Source organism: Balaenoptera borealis, assembly GCF_965194805.1.
Source record: "Balaenoptera borealis genome assembly, chromosome: 4".
In the NCBI taxonomy this organism is placed as follows: Eukaryota; Metazoa; Chordata; class Mammalia; order Artiodactyla; family Balaenopteridae; genus Balaenoptera; species Balaenoptera borealis.
Genome location: NC_138861.1, coordinates 126,317,413 through 126,335,330, shown reverse-complemented (window position 1 = coordinate 126,335,330; position 17,918 = coordinate 126,317,413). Strand labels below are relative to the sequence as shown.

Sequence of the window (17,918 nt, the reverse complement as noted above, 5' to 3'; positions counted from 1 at the left end):
AATACTAGCATACTGTTAGGGGGAGTATTGCCATAAATGGTCTATTTCTATTTACCTGTTATCATAAAAATTATGACTCTTTCTATAAAATCAAAGCAAATACATCAAATTTTGGGGTTTGGAATCATCATTAATATTGACCACGGACAGTTCATTTGATTCCTCTAAAATTCTAAAGCTAAAATAGGGATATGTTCATGTTTATTTGTATATTGGGTAAACATTTATTGTGGTAATCTTAACATTTCTGTTTGTAAATTATTCAAACCATTTTCTGATGCTAAAATTGGTTTACTCACAGCAATGTCGTTCTGGAAGTAAATGATATGGAGCTGGTCCAGCTTCCTGGTTAAACCTGGAATGAAGAGCAGTTTCTGTAGGTTGCATCTAAAATAGAATTTGGAGACAAATTGGGCAGTTGGAGTGGGGGTTGGGGGGGAGTTGTCTCTATGATGATGTGGTTTCGTGAAAAATCAATTACTGATCTCCACTTTACCCTATGGAGTACATACATTGATTGGCACTTTTTAAAAATATTTTTTAAAAGTTTTTTTGTTGTTGTTTTTTAATGCAGGATAATAAATGACGTATCTCGAAAACTGAAATGCACTAAATGTTGGCAAGGGTAAAGAAGACTATGTGGCATTTCTTTTGGATGAGAAAAATGGTTTAATATTTCTAACATACCTTTCTCACAAATCCCTTTATACAGAATGCAACAATCTATGAATGTCACCTTTGTCACTGTCATCATTAGTATTCCTTCTGGTAGTTCTATTACTGTATAGGCACTAAAGTAGGCGCTGTCATAGCCTGTAAGAATGGGGGAACTGAAATCTTTCCTAATATTTGTTTTCTCAGCTCACTATAGAGTTATATAATGTTATTGTTTTTCTATTTATTTGCCATCAAAATTATTGACAATGTTACAAAGTGGACCAATTAGAAATTGATTCTTTTTCAAGGAAAAAATCTAGGACCATACATATGAAGAAAATAGTAGAAAGGTTTACATAAAAGGTCCCAAGGCCAACAAAAATCTTTAAACAATGGCATATTCTGATACAAAGGAGATCTATAATTTTTCAGTTAGTGAAAATAGATAAAATAGTTCCTACTGTATCAGTTTGTAGTTTTTATCTTATATTAATTCATCATTTTTTAAACTGAGTAAAGATACAATTATTTTCAGTTAGGCAAAGGAAATTATTTTTAAAAGTCAGTTTGCAATCTTCCCAAATGAACTCTTTCTCACAACTCACACTTACCACACAATTTTTTAATCAAATAATGAGCCTATTTAATATTTTCTCTTACAAAATAAGATGCATGTGAGCATCACTTTCTGATACCAGTCCTACAAGACATAATTCTTATCTGAATTAGAATTTGCTGCCATTTGGGGTTATATCTGATATAAATAATTTGTAAGATAAATATATTCAATTCCTAGAGCTACCATAACAAATTACCACCAACTGGTAGCTTAACATAACAGAAATTTATGCTTTCACAGTTCTGGGGATGAGAAATCCAAAATCAATTTGTGGACAGGGCTATGGGTGGAATCCTTCCTTGCCTCTTCCTAGCTCCGGATGGTGGCTTTCAATCCTGGTGTTCCTTGGCTTGTAGTTGCATTATTTCAATCTCTGTCTCTGCTGTGCACCATGCTGGTGCCCTCCTATGTATCTCTGTGTCTAAATTTCCCTTTTCTTTTAAGCATAGCAGTCATATTGTATTAAGGCCTACACTAATAACCTCATCTTAACTTGATTACATCTCCAAAGACCCTATTTCCAAATAAGGTTACACAGGTACTGGGGGTTATGACTTTAACATATCTTTTTTTTTTTTTTTTTTAATGTATATAACTGTGCATTTTCTCTCTTTTTTTAAAATTAACTTTTTTTAAAATTAATTAATTAATTTATTTATTTATTTATGGCTGTGTTGGGTCTTCGCCTCTGTGCGTGGGCCTTCTCCAGTTGCGGCAAGCGGGGGCCACTCCTCATCGCGGTGCGCGGGCCCCTCACCATCGCGGTCTCTCTTGTTGCAGAGCGCAGGCTCAGCAACTGTGGCTCACGGGCCCAGTTGCTCCACGGCATGTGGGATCCTCCCAGACCAGGGCTCGAACCCGTGTCCCCTGCATTGGCAGGCAGACTCTCAACCACCGCGCCACCAGGGAAACCCCTAACATATCTTTTTGGGGGACACAATTCAACCCTTAACAATAAAGGTCATGATAGGCAGGTGCTGTATAGTGATAGTTTTTCAGGTACACATAATAAGTAGTAGTCTGATCAAAGATGCTCATTAGCAAGTAGAATTCTCTAGAAACTCAGCTGGGGGTCATAAATAATGGTTTCAAACCTTGTGAGGGAGAAAGACAAGATAGTGGCAGGCTCCCAATCCTAGAGGAGATTTACTAAAACATAGATCCTATACATGAATAAAAAACAAGGACCTATTTCCTAGGTAAAACTCAAAATTCAAGAACTAGACTGCTAGCAATAATCATGGAACTGGTGTCATTTCTTCAGAATAGAATTTCTCCTGCATGTTAAGATAGACACAACGCACTAAGAAAAGTGTGAAACCTGAAGTTAGAAAATCAAGTGGAAATTTTGGAGGTCAGAGAGGAAGTACAAAAGTTAGAAACCAATTATTAAAATGCACACATCAATATATTTTCTAGTAGTATTATTCATGTAATATATCTGACTTTTTCAGTAAGTCTTGAGTCTAAAATTTCAATACATTACCCTAGTTTAAAATTTTTTTTCCCTTAAAACCCTTACAAGTTAATTTAATCATTAATAAACATACACAGTTTAGAATACTAGCCATTCAAAATGGCAGTGCTCTCTGGCAAGTTCCAGAGGACTGTATTTTTCTGATCAAATACAGTTTGGGTACACTCCACTGTATTCTTCCTCTGTCTTCTCTAATTGGACAGCAGTCTCTGGTATGTCATTGGGCACCTAACTACATAATTAAATAATAGAGTGTGAAATAAAGCCTCACCTGTTTCTGTAAATTCAGTTTGTTGTTACCTATATTAATTGCATTTCTCCATTACATGCATATTATATTATTTCATATTTAGGATTTTTGTATTATGCACTCTTATAATGGGTTTTTGAATTAGTGTTCATTAAAATTCATGAGTATTCATCTGATTATTGGTAACAAGTATTAAAAATATTCAGTCAGGCAATTTTTAAAGTATTTTACCTATCTTGACTCAGTAATCACAATAATCATATGGATTAGTTAATATTAACCTCTTCATTTTTAAGATGAGAAAACTAAAGCACAGGTAGACTAAATAATTTCCCTGTGGTTACTCAGGAGGTAAATGTAGATGTCAGACTATACATCTACCCTGTCACACTCCAGAATCTAGCCTCTTATGCTGTTCATTGTCTGTCTGAGGTTGTGAGATGTGTTCCCAAGACAGTAGAGTGGAACTGAATAGGAGCATTTAAAGGATGCAATATTGAATTTTAAAAGTGTTTAAATTGTTTTAAAATTAGTGGGAGAAACTGATATTTGTGTAATGGAGAGCATGAGGAGAGTCTCTGTAGTATGAGGATCCATGAGTTAGAAGTTTATGGAGTTATACTCGCACATCTAGAACCTGAGTGTAGTTATTTGGGGACAAAGTTTTTCAAATATCAATACATTGTTTCTGGTTTTACAAGAATTTATGAGACCTGGAAACTGGTATTTGGAATTAGTGATGCTTATTCATTCAGCAAACGTAGGAATAACTTATTTGAATCTGGAACTTTGGTAGATATTAGGCAGATATTTAAAAATTATATATTATATGTAATATAATATATAATTATATATTAGAAATATATATGGCAGATGTGGCATCAGGAAAGACTACATAGATACAGTAACAACATATGTGGGAAGAACGTTCTAAAACAAAGATAACAACCTGTGGAAAGGCCCAAAAGCCAATGCCATCATGCCACAGTCATTACTGTGATTTTCTCTGCCCTTCTTTCCTTTGTACTTCAAGGGGCTGACCCCTGCAATATTCCCAGGTGCACTTGCTCACTGGCTCTGGCTATGTTTTACTAATGGGAAGCACTGGAAAAAGACTGGATGGTAAAGAAGGCAGGATATTTGTTCCATTTCATCCTTTTCAGATCCTAAGTTTTACCCACTATGGTTCCAGCTCCTGATTGACATCTGCTCTTCATGTAGTTCCAGTTCCCATTAGAAAGCCTAGTATCCTGGGCTCTGGTCACGTGAGCTCTTCCCTTTTTCCTCTCTGTTCCTAGGCATGGCGGCTGTTTCTTTTACTAACCTCTGGGATACCTCATTCTCTTTTTTTTTTTCTTTTTGCCTTTAAAACACTTCCAATAAGTTTGTATTTGCAGTATTTAAAGCAAGGTTAGCAAGTGAGTTCACTCAGAGGCAAGGTATAGAGAAGAAAAACGTTAGACAAAGAGATCTGGCAAAGGAAACTGAGAAAGGAAAGATAGGGAAAAAAAGTGGAGAACCAACATAGTAATGCCATGGAAGCCAAGAACAGTTCATGAGGGAATGTTCACCAATGTACAATATCCAGGGAAGAGAGTCTGAGTTTTTTGGGGTTTTTTTTGAAAATCAGGAGGTTATTGGTTTTTTATTGATAGGAAAGAGAGTTAAGTTTGGGAAAGAAGTTTAAGGAGAAATCAAAAGTCTGAATGCTCACTAAGTGGGGAATGAGAGAAAGAGCTGGCCAAAATAAGCTGAGGGATTGATGAAGAGTGTTAATGGCTGAAAATCATCAGCTTTTATGCATTCTCCCTAGCATTTCTTAGGTGCCTAGGTACAGCACAAGAAAACTTCAATTGTAGAAGTAATCTACATCTTATAGGTTATACAGAAACATATAGAGGAGAAGCTATTGCAGATTCCAAAGAAAGTAGATCAAGTGACCAGCTACAGATCTAAGATGGGAATGGGAGAAGATTAATAATGTGGAATAAAATGGTGATTACACAGGGTTGTGATATGTATAAAAATCATACATATATTTCACAACATAATGAAGCATATATAAAGATGTTTATGTCTCTGAACACCTCAGAAGAAGAGGTGTTCTAAGCTAAAAGAAAAGTGCCAAAATCATTCAAGGATGATACAAGGCTTGGTGAAGGCTAAAAGAGAAGTAGTCTTTGAAGGAGATCCTTCAATGAAGCCCCAAAGGGGTATGATGCTATTTGTGAAGATATTATGAGCGTAGGAGTATTTATTTATGATCGAATGGTGGCCCCATTTGGTATGGGTTATAGTGAATGTCAGTAGGTGAATAATGAATCCAGGGTTCAGGATTACAGCGCAGTGTGAGAAAGAGCATAAGAGAAAAACAAATTATAGATCCAAACAGTCTGTTTTTTAAGACGGGAACAAAGATAATAGATATGTAGGACTGCATTTAACTGGTGGGCCTAGTTACCCCAAAATTCCAAATATGCTATGATAAATATTGAATCCTAGAGCACTTTTATGCCTTTTAATTTTAAATATTCATATTGGTTTCCCTTACTCCTAACCTCATTTCTTAAATTTTTGAAAATGTATATGCATGTGTGTGCCTACCTGAGCCAGTGTGTTTCAATCTCTCTAAAATTTTTTTATTTCTCACTGTGTAAAAATTTGGAGTAATACATCCTTATGAATTTGATGCTCCCAAAGAGAATTAAAAATCCCAGGAAAGAATTGAAAAATAGAGAGCAGTCAGCAAAAACTTTCTCTACTCAAATTTGAAGCGTTTTTAAAGCTATTTCATTAAGGTCAGCTGTTCCCTTACACATCATACATAGGTTTACTGGCAAATGCCTGTGAAAGACAAAATAATTATGGTATCTTAATCATGGACTCATGAATTCTGTTTCATTTTGATTCATAAAGACAACAAGATGTTACTTTTTTTTTTTTTTTTTAATATTTCATTCTGGTTGTATCTAATTTTTAAACAAACTTGGTGACCCTGCTGCATGTTACTCCCAGATTAGGTCTTCTTTTGTCAGGTCCTGTTCTTTGTAGAGAAAGCTAATCTATAGTCAAACTAAAATATGCTAGGAAGGTAAATCTGCAGTGAAACCATTGCAGTTATTGCAAAAATATTTTCTAAAAATATTTGGATTAAACACCTTTTGATTATTCATACTACCATTTCTTTCTCTAAAAAATTTGAAAGACAGAAAGACAGAAAACACTTAAATATTCAGAGAATATTGTCCTTCCTCATTCTTGTAATTTGTCAGTATTACACTAAAGATAGAGCTGCTTCCAAAAAATATCCCAAAACAACACTTGGAGGAAAAATTAATAATCTTGCACAATGATATGAGGGTAGAATGTAATAGGCACAAAGTATAATCTTCTAAAGCAGTTGGGTATTATGATATGAAGGTAGAATATACTAGTCATAATCTTCTGAATCAGTTCAGGATCAGTCAAGAGAAGAACTACCACTGTATATATTTTTTAAATAAGAAAAATTTTCATTGGACTAAGATCTTACATAGTGGAGCTATGACAGTAAAGAACACAAAAGGGAGGAATGAGAGAAAAACCCACACCAGGCCTCCTGAATCAGTGGTGCAGATGGGCAGGTTACAGCGTGCAGAGAGTTTGGGAAGCCAGCCATGTCCCGCTCTTGCAGGGGGGCCTGAGGAGTGGGCCTTGGAAGTCTGTTGCCTCTTGCCACGCATGTTTCTATGAATTTGCTCCAAGCATATGAATGTGAATCCAGAGTTGCAGTTGGTTGGCAGGGACTAGGGGAAAGAAGAGCTCAGTGCAGAGTGGGAAGAGTGAGGACAAAGGAACTTGCTAGTCATCCTTCTTCAAGGACTTTAACCATGATGACCTTCAGAGAATAATAACTGAGACTCAACTTCCTCCTCCAAATTTTGCTTAATTATTTTTCTCAAAGTCATATGGGCAAGGGGATTCTCTGAAATGTAGTGTCATCATTTCAGATTCTATTGTCTTTGTTTTTGGGGTTTTTTTTTTGATAGTAATGGACTGCTTCTGCCATTATAGCCTCACTGGAAGAGAAAATAGCATGTGTTATCATAAATACTGTAAAATGCCAAAATATATATAATTTTTACTAGTGACTGCCTGGATGCAATGCGTTATTCTTTTTCAATATTTAAAGAAGCTCAGGCATCAACCAGGTGGTTTGGATTTTCAACATATCAATTTTAGGTGTTTTCAGTATTTTTCAACTTATTGCTAGTTCTTCCAGTTTACATGAAATGCATTTGATAATTTATAGGCAATGTCATTCCTATTCTTTCCAGAATCAGTGAAATGAGAAACAGAACTATTCATTTCATTATGGGTAAGAAAGGTCCACAAATCAGTGTGAATGATCCCTAGAGAAGTGTTTAGAGTTATATATATAAATATATTCAGGTATGCTCCTTGTTTTTTGAAGATATTACAGAGAGAAGAAAATACACACACGTATTTATAAATACATTTCTAATGGAATGGCAATTGACAAAATTTTTGTATGAATTGAAAGAGGAACAATTTAGAAAAGTGACAAAAACAATTTGGTGAAACTATGCTATTATGTTGTCATTAATTTTGAGTTGCTGCCTTTCATCCTTTCTTTTATGTTTTTATTTTAACAGGTGGAAAATATAAAGCATGAATTTTGCTGTAAAACTGCAAACGTTTCAAAAAAAAAAAACTGCAAACGTTTCAAATGGGAAAATAGTTCTTCCTTTAACTTATTTTAAATCTGTTGTCTGATTAAACTGGAATTTTCTAACAGCTAATTTATTAGTATATAATAAAGACTATATTTTTTGCAAATATTCTCCTATTTTCAGGATAAAATGTGCAAAAGTTTCTTCCCTTATGTATACATAAATGGTTCTTCTTTTTAGTTTGCAGCAGCAAATTTCACCAAGGTATGCTATACAGCCATCAACATTTACATATGTGGTCTATAACCATTTATGTGGCATTTAAATTTTTTTGCCTAGCCTTCATTTTTTTCACATTACACTTTATATTAGCCTATTGCCAATAATACCAATAATCTCAAAGACATTTTACACTTGAGGCAATTAACTCATTTCAAAACAAAAAAGAAAACAGTGGTTTCATATAGTAATTAGGTTGGCCCAGTATAATAGTTATGGTAATGCTAAATGTTGTAACCTACAAACACAAAGTTACATTTGTTCAAACAAATTAGAATAACAGGATTTTATTATACTCTCACATAAACTCCAAAAAAGTGTTTCTGATCAGCAGGCAGTTTTCCTCTAATTGCTGATTTATAAAGAATCATAAATTCATTCATTACGAATCATAATTCACAAAGAACTAGATCCTTCTAGTTTATGACTCAGCTATCCCAAGATGGCTTTCCTCATCTGCACTTGGATGAAAATAAGAAGAGCATAGTTATTTAGATGTGACATATTTTAACAAGCCTTACATCAAATAGAACAGTTATGTGGCCTTGTGTGATTTTCCAAGAGCCTGGACAATCAATTATACTACATGACTATGAAGAAGAGGAATGGATTAGAGGAGCTGCAAGCCAGTGTCCTTCAAGCAAGGTAAGTTGGAAAATATTATTGAACTAGTTAGTTTGGGGAAGTATTGTGTTCCAGAAAATAAAGTTAATTGTTTGGGAGTAAAGAGTACTTTAGTATTTCTTACTTCACATTTCTCTTTCCCACTTTTGCATCTCACATGCTTTCTGGTTAGCTTATGATGTTTGTGAAATATTCAAGGTCTAAAATTATTTAATGTCATGTTTCTTTGCACCACAACAAAAATGATTGGGAAAGTTATCTAAAGTTTGCACATGAGAAAAATGCTGAAGACAGCTGGATCCTTAGAAGTCATGACAAAAGTCTGAAGATTTGGTGATGTGTGTGTTTGGGGTGAGAGGGTGATTAATTAGTATAATTTTCACAGTTACCAACTGTGAAATCAGTCAATCTAATTTTCAATTTAATAAGGCCATTGTTACTTTATGGGATCGAGCATAGTCTACATGCTGAAGTTGGAGAAGTGTTTGAGGGCCAAACAATTCTAAAAGCATCTTCTGGGAATAAGTTGTGCATGGTAACTGGGAGATCCTTCCTACTCATTTTGGTATCCATGATTTCTCAAAGATTATGAAAGACTAGATAGTCACACTTCTCATACAGAATCCAGTACTGACCCCAATAAATGTGATGTGGAGAATTAGTCCACTTTCCCTGATATCCCTGCCCACAGTCTAGCATGAGGTGAAGGAATATCAATATCTCTTTTCCTCTGTTAATAGCCACCACAAACTGGAAGTGTATTTGAAAAACAAAACTACCCAAAGGGCTTCAACCAATATTCTTTAAATTTTCAATACCAATGACGCTTAAGATAACGCATTTATCTTCAGAAAGTAACTAAGTTCTCTTATGTTTGATAAGTATTTTCATATTGAAATTATTTCCATGATATTGTTTTATTGCAAACTTGACTTTCCCTTTGAGATTTATGTTATTTAATAATGTGGGGTTATTTTTAAATTTCCATTAATTGATATTATAAACTTGACTTTTCCTTTGAATTTTGTATTATTTAATAAAAGGGTTATTTTAATATTTTCATTTTAAATTATATGTCTATTATAGTATGAAATAATTACCAAGTTTTATTTTTAGGAATTAATTGATACTTTCATTGTTACCTAATATGGATCAATGCTTTCTCACGTTCTAATTTGATTTAAAGGTATATTATCTAGGTGTATGATTTATCATTTGAGATATAAATAAAATATTTATTAATTTCTTATTTTTCATCATTAATTCTTTTATATCAAATTTATTTGACAAATATCAAATTTCTAACAGCATTTTTTCTGTTTGGAACTTCATGAACATGCAAATGTTATTACTTAATTCAACTGTATACAAAATTGTGTCCTATATAGAAATATCTGGTTTTTGCTATTTATTTATCCTACAACAATTTTTGTCTGCTATTTATATTTTAAAACTTGGTTATCTTGTTTTGTGTTACAATTTTTTGTTCCCCTCCCCACCCCTCTTTTTAAATGTCAACCGTTCTGCTTAAACATCTTCTACATGAATTCTGTTAGAGTCTTAGTCTCAAACATTGTAATACATGCCTAAATGTTATATACCAATTTTAGTGCCTTCCAGTTAATTTGCACTCTAATTGAATTTTATTTAGCTGTCCTGCAGAGGGAGACTATGTTCTCAATGTCTCCTTTACTTAGGTTTTGAATAAGTAAATATTATTTATTCTATAAATTGGTACAACCACTATGGAGAACAGTATGGAGGTTCGTTTAAAAACTAAAAATAGAACTACCATATGATACAGCAATCCTACTCCTGGGCATATATCCGGAGAAAACAATAATTCTGAAAGATGTGTGCACCCCAATGTTCATTGCAGCACTATTTACAATAGCCAGGGCATGGAAGCAACCTAAATGTCCATCAACAGAGGAATGGATAAAGAAGATGTGGTCCGTATATACAATAGGACATTACTCAGTCATAAAAAAGAGTGAAGTAATGCCATTTGCAGCAACATGGATGGACCTAGAGATTATCATACTAAGTGAAGTAAGTCAGACAGAGAAAGACAAATATCATATGATATCACTTATATGTGGAATCTAAAAACATGATACAAATGAACTTACTTACAAAAGAGAAACACACTCAAAGACTTAGAAAACAAAGTTATGGTTACCAAAGGGGAAAGGTGGGGAGGGGAATAAATTAGGAGTTTGGGATTAACATATATACACTACTATATATGAAATAGATAATCAATAAGGACCTACTGTATAGCACAGGGAACTCTACTCAATATTCTGCAATAACCTATATGGGAAAAAATCTGAAAAATAATGGATATGTATGTATGTATGTATAACTGAATCACTTTGCTGTACACCTGAAACTAACACAGCATTGTAAACTTTACTCCAATATAAAATAAATTTAAAAAAATATTTATTCCAATATAATAGGATGGAGCTCTTTTCTTGCCAAAAACCAGTAAAAGAAACACTAAATTCTTCAGAGATAACTGGTTCCAAATCCAGCTTCTTTTCCTGTTCTTCCTTTCCTTTTTTCTTTCTTTCTTTTTTTAAAGAAAAATAACACATCTTCACACCCTGGTATATCTCTACCCTTCCCTGGTGTATCTGGGGTTTAGCCAAGGCTCTCTGCAGAATTTACACGATAAAGCAAGGGTTTAATATCTCCTCCTCTCCACATCTCAGAAATCGTTATTCACATTGGCCTCATTTTGAGCAAGATCAACACGGAGTATTCTGAGCTATACACAAATCCTGCAGGGATCATTGTGTCTACAGGGTTTACATATATATGCATTCTGCATAGAGGAAAAACAAACAAACAAAACTATATAAGGCATTTTCTAGTTAATCAAATGATTGTACTAGATGCCTGTTGAAATTTGGTTAAGTTCAAAATAATTTTTCATCAACATTATTCAGTGGTTCATAAATTTTGTTATATATCAGAATAATCTGGGAATTTTTCTTTTTAATGAAAATGACCACAGTCTGAGGATATTCTGGCGTGGACTCTCTCCTCAAGATTTTTTTTAAATTAAACTTTTTTGCTGTTTTTTATTTTGAGATACTTGTAGATTTACATGCAGTTGATTATACAGAGAGAGCTTGTGTACCTTTAATCTGTTTCCCAGAATGGCAGCATCTTGCAAATCATAGTTCAATGTCATAACCAGAATACTGATACAGTAAAGATAACGAACTAAGGAGAGAAGGATTTGTTTGAACTATCAGAATGGCAGGAAATTGGGGAGGGAGACTTAAAGGGATGAATCCTGAAATCCCTGCACAAATTCTCCTTAAAACCATAACTGACTCCAAAACTTGTTCATGTGTAGGCTGAGACTCTGAGAAACATAGAGGAAAGGTAGAGATGTGATGTTAAAAAGCTTAGCAAAGATTTCAGAAGCTCCTTCCTGCCAGAGAGGTCAAGTTTCTAGATTAAAGTAAAAATTAGAGCTGTGCCAACTAAATGCAACATTTGATCCTGATAAGAGACAAAAAACAATAAAATGAGGAAGTCTAAAATATTTTTTCATTGAATTTTCAGAAAGAGATGAGGGAATGACTGGGGTAGAGAAATGTTTGAAAGGATAATGACTGAGAATTTTCTGATATTAACGATAGAGCTAAAAAGAAGAAGCCCTATGAACCACAGGAATAAGAATAAAATCACATTGAGGCACATCATTGTAAAACTGTAAAAAATCAAAGTAAAGAAAAAAACCATAAGGCAGCCAAGGAATAAAGGGAGGTTACCTTCAAAGAGGCAACAGATAAAAAGAGATTATTTTTCTATGAAAACAATGCAGACCAAAAGGCAATCGAGTATAACCTTTCAAAGAGCTGAAAGAAAAACCTTCCTGACCTATAATTTTGTGTCCTTTGATAGTATTCTTTCAAGAATGAAACAAATACTGAAAGAATTTTAATAGAAGAACTGCACCAAAATTGAAAAACATCAAAGCATCCTTCAGAAAAAAATGGAAAATGAACTCAGAAAAGAAGCTAAACTTGGATGAAGGAATTAAAAAAAATACAATGACTAAATATGAGGGAAAATCTAGATAAATACTGACATATAAAACAATGATTCTTAATTTTGATGCACTGATTAACTCTGACTTTTAACATGATTGCCAACATGGCTTTGTTTAACAGTACCACCTTAATATTTGTTTTCCATGTTTTCCCACTCAGACAATCTCTAGGCTAAGTATTGCATCCAAGAAATAAAACTGAATTTTAACAGTTGCTTAGTCAGTATATTAGAACATCATTATCTTTTGTTTGTTTGTCTCTTTGATACATTTGGGTATACAGTCTTCTGCACTTAGAAACTTCTGACTCCAACCAAATGAACCTATATTATGGAGGAATGGAAAGGATTTCTGGAGTCATATTTAGCTATGAAGATTTAAAAAACAAATTAATTTTTATAGAATAAAAATCAGGTAGGTCAGAAACCTTTCAAAAATTTTTCTTGTAGGCAGCACTTTCGTTCCTGGTGTTCTTGGTATGAAAATCTGTCTCCACACAGAACTGGAACAAACTGATTCATGATCTCTCAAAGCAGAGATTTCAAACAGATTACATGAAATCTTTTCTACCTTCTTCCCCTCTTTGTGAATGATAAGGAAGAAGTTAGGTAACTTTGATGTAATCCACAAGAGAACCTTTACGAAAGACATTTAAAAACTATGACTTTCTCTTTGACATTCAATAAGTATCCCAGTAAAAGGTCTCTGTGCTCAAAGTTTTAAGAAGGCTGCCATCCCTGAAAGAGCTTGTGAACTCTGACCTTTCTTCATTTGGATGAACAGCAGATAAAAAGTTTGTTTTCCTCATACGAGCTTATTACTGTTTCATCAAACATACTTCCTAGAAAACATATAGTACCTATTTTTAAATAAAGTTTTATTCTAATTACAAAGTAAACAGATAAACTTTCAAAAGCCTTGACAAATAAATAAAATTTTGAAAAAAAAATTTTAATGTTATACTAGTTAAATCCATAGCCTCAAGTTAACCATGGTTATTTTTTGGTATATATCATTATCATCTCTGTCCCTGCCTGTCCATTTCTCTCTCTCAGACTACACAACCATACACACACACACACACGATCAGTGAAACATCATTATCTTTTGAGAGAACAGATAATGATAAGCAACATGTAATGCACAGTTAATATATATCAGAAACCTCAATAACTTCCTTACAAATTTAATTAATACACAAACAACTAATAGGACCTATTATTATTATTCATCTTCCAGAGAAAATAAAATTGAAGTTTGGAGAAATCATGTGTCAACATATCAACAATTGGTTGAGCCATGATTCAAAACCAGCTCACTATACCTTTAAATAAGATTTGTTTAGGTTATTATTACTATTACTATTATTATTATCCAAGTTACTCAGTCAGTCTTCAAGAATAGAACTTATCTTATCTGACCTTCTTTTATTTATACACACTTAGGATTTTCTTGTTCTTTATTCTTATATATCACTTGTCAGTGAACATCATGAACGGGTATTTCTGGATATAGCACCTGATTATGACTTAAGAACAAAGTAGCAGAAGTTTTAGATCACATGTAAATAATTTTATTCACAATGCTATGCTGTCTTCCAGAAAATGTATATTATTTCCACTATTTTTTTTTGGCCATGCCACTGGCTTGCGGGATCTTAGTTCCCAACCAAGGATTGAATCTGGGCACTCGGCAGTGAAAGCGTGGAGTCCTAACCACTGGACGGCCAGAAAATTCCCCACTTCCACTAATGTTAATACATGCTGATTACAGTTTTTGCATCTTAATTGATGACTCTCCAAATATGAATAATATACCATGTCTGAAATAAGAGTTGTGAACACACACACAGTATGACTAAGTTACTCTATGTCTCTTAAAATGGATATCTTCAAAATCTTCATTCCATTGGTTATTTAGATTGCGGGTATGTTAAAATGTACTTGGAGATTATTAAAAACCTAGGGTTTCCCAGGGGTTAAGAAGGGGGAGAAGGCTCAAATCAACAGAATTAGAAATGAAGAAGGAGAAGTAACAACTGATACTGCAGAAATACAAAGGATCATGAGAGATTACTACAAGCAACTCTATGCCAATTAAATGGACAACTTGGAAGAAATGGACAAATTCTTAGAAAAGCACAACCTTTTGAGACTGAACCAGGAAGAAATAGAAAATATAAACAGACCAATCACAAGCACTGAAATTGAAACTGTGATTAAAAATCTTCCAACAAACAAAAGCCCAGGACCAGATGGCTTCACAGGTGACTTCTATCAAACATGTAGAGAAGAGCTAACACCTATCCTTCTCAAACTCTTCCAAAATGTAGCAGAGGGAGAAACACTCCCAAACTCATTCTATGAGGCCACCATCACCCTGATACTAAAACCAGACAAAGATGTCACAAAGAAAGCAAACCACAGGCCAATATCACTGATGAACATAGATGCAGAAATCCTCAACAAACTACTGGCAAAGAGAATCCAACAGCACATTAAAAGGATCATACACCATGATCAAGTGGGGTTCATCCCAGGAATGCAAGGATTCTTCAATATACGCAAATCAATCAATGTGACAAACCATATTAACAAATTGAAGGGGAAAAACCATATGATCATCTCAATCGATGCAGAAAAAGCTTTCGACAAAATTCGACACCCATTTATGATAAAAACCCTCCAGAAAGTAGGCATAGAGGGAACTTACTTCAACATAATAAAGGCCATATATGACAAACCCACAGCCAACATCGTTCTCAATGGTGAAAAACTGAAAGCATTTCCTCTAAGATCAGGAACAAAACAAGGTTGTCCACTCACACCACTATTATTCAACATAGTTTTGGAAGTTTTAGCCACAGCAATCAGAGTAGGAAAAGAAATAAAAGGAATCCCAATCAGAAAAGAAGTAAAGCTGTCACTGCTTGCAGATGACATGATACTATACATAGAGAATCCTAAAGATTCCACCAGAAAACTACGAGAGCTAATCAATGAATTAGGTAAAGTAGCAGGATACAAAATTAATGCACAGAAATATCTTGCATTCCTATACACTAATGATGAAAAATCTGAAAGAGAAATTAAGGAAACACACCCATTTACCATTGCAACAGAAAGAATAAAATACCTAGGAATAAACCTACCTAAGGAGACAAAAGACCTGTAGCAGAAAACTATAAGACACTGATGAAAGAAATTAAAGATGATACAAACAGTTGGAGAGGTATACCATGTTCTTGGACTGGAAGAATCAACATTGTGAAAATGACTCTACTACCCAAAGCAATCTACAGAGTCAATGCAATCCCTATCAAACTACCAATGGCATTTTTCACAGAACTAGAACAAAAAATTTCACAATTTGTATGGAAACACAAAAGACCCCGAATAGCCAAAGCAATCTTGAAAAAGAAAAACAGAGCTGGAGGAATCAGGCTCCTAGACTTCAGACTATACTACAGAGCTTCAGTAATCAAGACAGTATGGTACTGGCACAAAAACAGAAATATAGATCAATGGAACAGGATAGAAAGCACAGAGATAAACCCATGCACATATGGTCACCTTATTTTTTGATAAAGGAGGCAAGAATAAACAATGGAGAAAAGACAGCCTCTTCAATAACTGGTGCTGGAAAAACTGGACAGCTACATGTAAAAGAATGAAATTAGAACACTTCCTAACACCATACACAAAAATAAACTCAAAATGGATTAAAGACATAAATGTAAGGCCAGACACTATCAAACTCTTAGAGGAAAACATAGGCAGAACACTCTATGACATAAATCACAGCAAGATCCTTTTTGACTCACCTCCTAGAGAAATGGAAATAAAAACAAAAATAAACAAATGGAACCTAATGAAACTTCAAAACTTTTGCACAGCAAAGGAAACCATAAACAAGACGAAAAGACAACCCTCAGAATGGGAGAAAATATTTGCAAAAGAAGCAACTGACAAAGGATTAATCTCCAAAATTTCCAAGCAGCTCATGCAGCTCAATATAAAAAAAAACAAACAACACAATCCAAACATGGGTAGAAGACCTAAATCGACATTTCTCCAAAGAAGATATACAGATTGCCAACAAACACACGAAAGGATGCTCAAGAACACTAATCATTAGAGAAATGCAAATCAAAACTACAATGAGGTATCACCTCACACCAGTCAGAATGGCCATCATCAAAAAATCTACAAACAATAAGTGCTGGAGAGGGTGTGGAGAAAAGGGAACCCTCTTGCACTGTTGGTGGGAATGTAAATTGATACAGCCTCTATGGAGAACAGTATGGAGGTTCCTTAAAAAACTAAAAATAGAACTACCATATGACCCAGCAATCCCACTACTGGGTATATACCCTGAGAAAACCGTAATTCAAAAAGAGTCATGTGCCTTTTCCTCAGTTTCCGCTAAGGTGCTCGGTCCTTCCGAGGAAGCTAAGGCCGCGTTGGGGTGAGACCCTCACTTCATCCGGCGACTAGCACCGTGCCCGGCAGACCCTGCCTAGCACTCGCCCGCACCATGGCCTCCGTCTCGGAGCTCGCTTGCATCTACTCGGCCCTCATCCTGCACGACGATGAGGTGACGGTCACGGAGGATAAGATCAATGCCCTCATTACAGCAGCCGGTGTAAATGTTGAACCTTTCTGGCCAGGCTTGTTTGCAAAGGCTTTGTCCAATGTCAACATCGGGAGCCTCATCAGGAGCCTCATCAGCAGCTGGTGCTGCACCAACAGGAGGTCCTGCCCCCTCCACCACTGCTGCCCCAGCTGAGGAGAAGAAAGTGGAAGCAAAGAAAGAAGAATCTGAAGAGTCTGATGATGACATGGGCTTTGGTCTTTTTGACTAAACCTCTTTAGTAGCACGTTCAATAAAAAGCTGAGCTCTTTAAAAAAAAAAAAAAAAAAGAGTCATGTACCACAATGTTCATTGCAGCTCTATTTACAAGAGCCAGAACATGGAAGCAACCTAAATGTCCATCAACAGATGAATGGATAAAGAAGATGTGGCACATATACACCATGGAATATTACTCAGCCATAAAAAGAAACGAAAGTGAGTTATTTGTAGTGAGTTGGTTGGACATAGAGTGTGTCACACAGAGTGAAGTAAGTCAGAAAGAGAAAAACAAATACCATATGCTAACACATATATATGGAATCTAAAAAAAAAAAAAAAAAAAAACGTTCTGAAGAACCTAGGGGGCAGGACAGGAATAGAGACCCAGATGTAGAGAATGGACTTGAGGA

General features: G+C 34.7%; 1 pseudogene across 1 annotated transcript; it reads left to right on the top strand.

Annotated features, from left to right (window-relative positions):
* Nucleotides 1-17,083: 17,083 nt before the first annotated feature.
* Nucleotides 17,084-17,548, top strand: LOC309627600 (large ribosomal subunit protein P1 pseudogene; annotated as a pseudogene). Its single transcript has one exon. The product of its transcript is annotated as a large ribosomal subunit protein P1 pseudogene (transcript).
* Nucleotides 17,549-17,918: the final 370 nt, after the last annotated feature.